General features: G+C 38.6%; 1 pseudogene; it reads left to right on the plus strand.

Annotated features, from left to right (window-relative positions):
- The first annotated feature begins 2,846 nt into the window (after window positions 1-2,846).
- LOC102022012 lies at window positions 2,847-4,056 on the plus strand (annotated as a pseudogene).
- The last annotated feature ends 1,392 nt before the right edge of the window (window positions 4,057-5,448 follow it).

Below are 5,448 nucleotides of genomic sequence, written 5' to 3' on the forward strand. Positions count from 1 at the left end.
CAATGGTTATTATATTACATATTGTTATCTTCATGAAGTTGCTCATATTGCCAGATATAAGAATGCAAGATTGATCAAACCATTAAAGATAACTAAAAGTAATTTAAAAACATTAGAAATGATACAGAGCTTCATTAAACAAGATGATAGGAATTCAACAGTTGTTATATTGCATATTGTTGTCTTCAAATTAGTTGTTCAGATTACCAACTATAAGCATGTAAAATTGCTCAGGAAAAAAAAATTAAGCATTAACTGTTCCTTTCAATACACCATTAGATATCAGCAGTACAATTATCACAGCTATCCTAGTATATACATATATAGTTTTACCCTTCCTTCTTTCTTTTTCTCTTTTCTCTCATCCCAGTTATTCCTTCCCTTTGAGCAATTTCTTTCCCTTTCACAATATTTATTGTACCTTTTGGGTTTTATTTAGTCTTTCCGGTTCTTATACTAGAGAGACAATATGATGTTTACACATGCAGGTCTGATTTATTTCACTTATGAGTGTGGTCTCTAGTTGCATCCATTTACCTATAGAAGCCTCAAGTTTGTCTTTTTTATAGCTGGGTAATTCCACTGTATAAAAATACCACATCTTTTTTATCCGTTCCTCAGTTGATGGGCATTTGGGTTTTTTCCAAGATTTAGCTATGACAAATTGGGCTGCTATAAACATGGGTGCACATATATCGCTGTGGTATGATGTTTTCAGTTTTTTCAGAAAATACCCAGAAGGGGAATAACTGGGATAAGTGGGACTTCTAATCTTAGTTTTGTGAGGAATCTCCACACTGATTTCCACAGTGTTTTCATCAGTCTACACTCCCACGAACAGTGGAGAAGAGTTCCTTTTTCTCCACAGCCTCACCAGCATTTATTATTGGTTGATTTCTAGATGATAGCCATTCTTTCTGGGGTGATAATAATGTCTTTTTTAAAATGCTCAGATTATGGTTAATTGAGCATCAACAAAGATGCCAAGAACACAATAGAGAAAAGACAGTATCTTCAGTAAATAGTATTAGAAAAACTAATTATCTCCACAGAGAAGAATGAAATAGGCTCTTATCTGATATCATACAAAAACCACCTAAAAAATGACTGCAAAGTCAGCCTGGTGCTTATAATCCCAGTACTCTGGGAGGCAGAGGCAGGAGGAATACAAGCTCTAGCCCAGCCTGGGTAATTCAGCACTTTAGCAAGCCCCTGCCTCAAAATAAAATAAACGGTAAAAATATTTTTAAAGGGTTGGAGATGTAGCTCAATGTAAAGGCCCTGGATATCATCCCCAGTACTATTAAAAACAAAAAAAGGATTAAAGACTTAAATGTAATACCTGAAACTATAAAACTGCTAGAAAAAAACATAGGAAAAATCTTCCACTCCACAATATTGACAATTTTTTATATATAACCCCGGAAGCAAAAGTAAATGAATGGGATCACATCAAACTAAAAAGTTTCTGCACAACAAATGACATGGTCAACAGAGTAAAGAGATAATTTACAGAGTAGGAGAACATATTTATAAACCATAAGTTTGAGCCCAGCCTGGGCAATTTAGGAAGACTTTGTCTCACAATAAAAAAGGCTGAGATTAACACCCAGTACCACCAAGAGACCCAAAGATTGAGAGAGACAGACAGACAGAGACAGACTGAGGCTGTTGTAAATTATTGGTGGAAATGTAAATCAGTACTGACATTATGGAAAACAATATTGGAAGCTCCTCAGTAAACTAAAAATAAAAGCACTACTTAACCTAGTAACCACACTACTAGGAATATATCAAAGGAGATGAAATCAGTACTGCCTATGGAGGAATATTACTCCATGTTTCTTGCAGCATTATGCACAATAGCTATGATATAGAATCAATGCACATCAGCAGAAGAGTGGATAAAGAAAATGTAGTTTATACAAGCAATAGAATATTGTTGAACTTTAAAGGAAAATCTTGTCATTTGAGACAACATAGACAGACATGGAAGACGTAAAATAAGGCATGCACAAATATTCTATCGCCTCATTTACTGCAGAATGTAAAGAAGTTGAACTCAGACACAAGAGTAGAATGATGATTAGCTGATGCTAGAGGTGGGAGGATTGGGGCAGTGTCGGTCAAAGGATACAAAATTTCACTTAGGAGAAATCAGTTCAAGAGCTCTACTGACTCCCATGGTAGCTATATTTAACATATATTGCACATTTTTAAATCATTCAGATTTTGCCAGATGTGGTGGCACACACCTGTAATCCCAGCGCTCTTCAGGCTGAGGCAGGAGGATCGTTGCGAATTCGAGGCCAGCCTGGGCTACAAAGTGAGCTCAAGATCAGCCTGAACTGCATAGCGAAACCCCACCTCAAAAAGACCAAAAACAAACACAAAAATCATTCAGATTTTAAGGGCTCTCACTACAAAGTAAACAAGGATATGTTGTAGGGCATATGCTAATTAGCTTGACTTAAGAATTCCGTACTGTTCACATATATTAAAACATCATGCTGTATACCAAGAATGTGCACCAAAACATTAAAATACATTTTTAAAAAATCAAATTTTCACATATGTAACTGATTTTTTAAAACCAAAAGATCTCTTTGCCGGTGCCCTGCACCTGCAAGCCAGCAGTGCCTGCGCGCAAAGATCTGCAGCGTACGGAGAGCGCTAGCCCCTGTCAGCTGTGGCGGGCCATTCAGAAAGGAAGCCCCGCCGGCAGCGAGAAAAGCAGGCCCTCCCCTCCACCCCCGCCCACAGAGCAGACAGCCTGGCGGGTGCTCACGCTCTAGGGCTCGGCTGCGCGGCTTCCGCGTCTCTTCCCATCGCTGCTTGATGTTTTTTGCTCGCACGGAAGTACGACAGCTAGGTGGAAGCACAGCAGAGACAGGTTTCCGGACTGTGCGGCCGCCACCATGCCTGCATCGCCGCTTCGGGTGGCAGTGGTGTGCTTCAGCAACCAGAACCGGAGCATGGAGGCGCACGCCATCCTCAGCAAACGAGGATTCAATGTCCGGTCCTTTGGAACAGGAACTCATGTGAAGCTTCCAGGACCAGCACCCGACAAGCCAAATGTTTATGATTTCAAAACTACATACGACGAGATGTACAAGGATCTTGTTAGGAAAGACAAAGAACTCTATACACAGAATGGCATTTTACATATGTTGGACAGAAATAAAAGAATCAAGCCCCGGCCAGAAAGATTCCAGAACTGCGAAGATCTGTTTGATCTTATCCTCACTTGTGAAGAGCGAATCTATGACCAAGTGGTGGAAGATCTGAATTCCAGAGAACAGGAGACCTGCCAGCCAGTACATGTGGTCAACGTGGACATCCAGGACAACCAGGAAGAGGCCACCCTAGGAGCGTTCCTCATCTGTGAGCTCTGCCAATGTATCCAGCACACGGAAGATATAGACAACGAAATGGACGAGCTGCTGCAGGAGTTTGAAGAGAAGACTGGCAGGGCCTTCCTGCACACTGTCTGCTTCTACTGAGGCGTACGGCTGCGCACACACCAAGGCCTTCTTGAGCTTTCTATCGTTGGGACTTTTTCTCTCCTGATATTTGTTTGTATTTTTAGGTATTCTGTCAGTGGATTTTGGTATTACCCAAATAAACTGTATATATGAAATGAAAAGATATCATAACTTACAGATTAAAACCATTCAAGTTTATTCTGTCCCATTTTACCTATAAATGGGATAATAGATTATAATTTTTTTTTGCATTTAACCAAAAAAAAGGTCTATAGTTCATTCCCCTCCCCAACATACATTTGTCTTTAATTGTGCAAGTCTGTCCCTTCCCCAACTCCAACTGGCTGGGTTGTATAAATACCTGAATAAAGCAATGGGTTGTATCTTATTAGGAAAGAACGTGGAATTACCAATAAATAAATACTATTTGTCTTAAAAAATAACAAAAAATAAGCTCTTAACTAGGAATACAAGTGTTCTTTAATGTGATATTCTCTAGCTGATATGTAACTTTGATCCCATAACATATCTGTATTTCATGATATTGTGTATACCATAAATATATACACGTTTTCAATTAAAAATAATAATAAGCAGATGACTTGCAGATGACATTTCACCCTTCTAGATTCCAACTTATGACTCACAAGATAGTTTATGTAATGTGTCTATTTGGCTAGGCTATCTACACTTCCCAAAATTTCTGCTGTAAGATACAGAGAGATTCTTTCATGAGAATTGGACAAAACAGAGGCAGTTGTTATTTTATAGCACATACACCTTCTCCCAATTATTCAATCAAGGGCAAATCTAGCTACTGCTGTGAAGGTAACTGAAGTCTTTAATAAGTTTCTGTTGAATAAATCAAAAGGAAGTTTATTGCAAATGGGCTTGGCCAATCAGATGGAAGCCCTTTTTAAAAAGGCTTAAATCCTCCCTGAGAACAGAAATCCCAAGCAGCAGAAAGGAAGAAAAACTAAATATTTCTCCATTTGGGGACCTACACATTCACTTCGTTATTGCTCACTTGCTGGATCATTTGGCTGGCATGTATGGCCTAGCCTGCAACTATTCTGCCTTTTCCCTGAGCATTCCTTCAGCTCACGGTTGAGGGATTCCACCTTCTTGTTATTCTCTTCTTAACCATGTGCCCTTGGACTGTCAGCTTCCTAGCCAGCCCCACAATTAATTGATTAAGGAAGACAATTCCTTGTAGTAAACCCTACCATATATATGTGTACACATATAGAGAGAGGATTTCAAATGTATATACACACATATATATTTTTCCATATTATTTGTGTTTCTCTGGTTGAAAATTAACTGCACACCTTGCTTGGGAGGGTAGTTTGCATGAATGAATTCAAGAGGCTTCCTTGCCTCTGGTTTCTGGCTCGGGATTATAAGAAGAAAGAATATTATTTTATAGGAAATTTACAATTATTTATTTACTTTCTTGCCCTGATACCTTCCCTATGTGTTGCTACAGACTGCACCACTTGACCACATCACAGTGCCCCTCAAGTTGCCCTACATACCCAGCTTTCTCTCCTCATTGATATAGGCCTAGAAGTGATCACAGATCCGCTCTGCAATGCTATTAGCCCCAAGGTAAGGCCTTATGTTCGGTTATTTCTCTACATTCTACCCCCAGGTTTGTCATTAAATTCTTTAGTATATTTTTAAATTATTCTAATTTCAGTGTGCTCTTAATTTCTTGCAAAATGCCTGAAAGCTTAGTCAGAATATTATTAGATGACAAAAACAATAGAAGACTTTTTAGTAAACTTGATGCAATGAAAATTTTCAAGGCAACATTTAAAACCCAGAAACTATCAAGGGGGAAAAATGCAAGGCTTGGTCAGAAATATTAGACATACACGTAGCCAAAGGTGTTAAGCAAAGGCAAAAGATCATCTAACAAATTAAGAGAAAATGATAGTATTGTATAAGTGATAATGTT

The sequence above is a fragment of the Chinchilla lanigera genome, unplaced genomic scaffold (genome assembly GCF_000276665.1).
Source record: "Chinchilla lanigera isolate Chin_1 unplaced genomic scaffold, ChiLan1.0 scaffold00133, whole genome shotgun sequence".
NCBI lineage: Eukaryota > Metazoa > Chordata > Mammalia > Rodentia > Chinchillidae > Chinchilla > Chinchilla lanigera.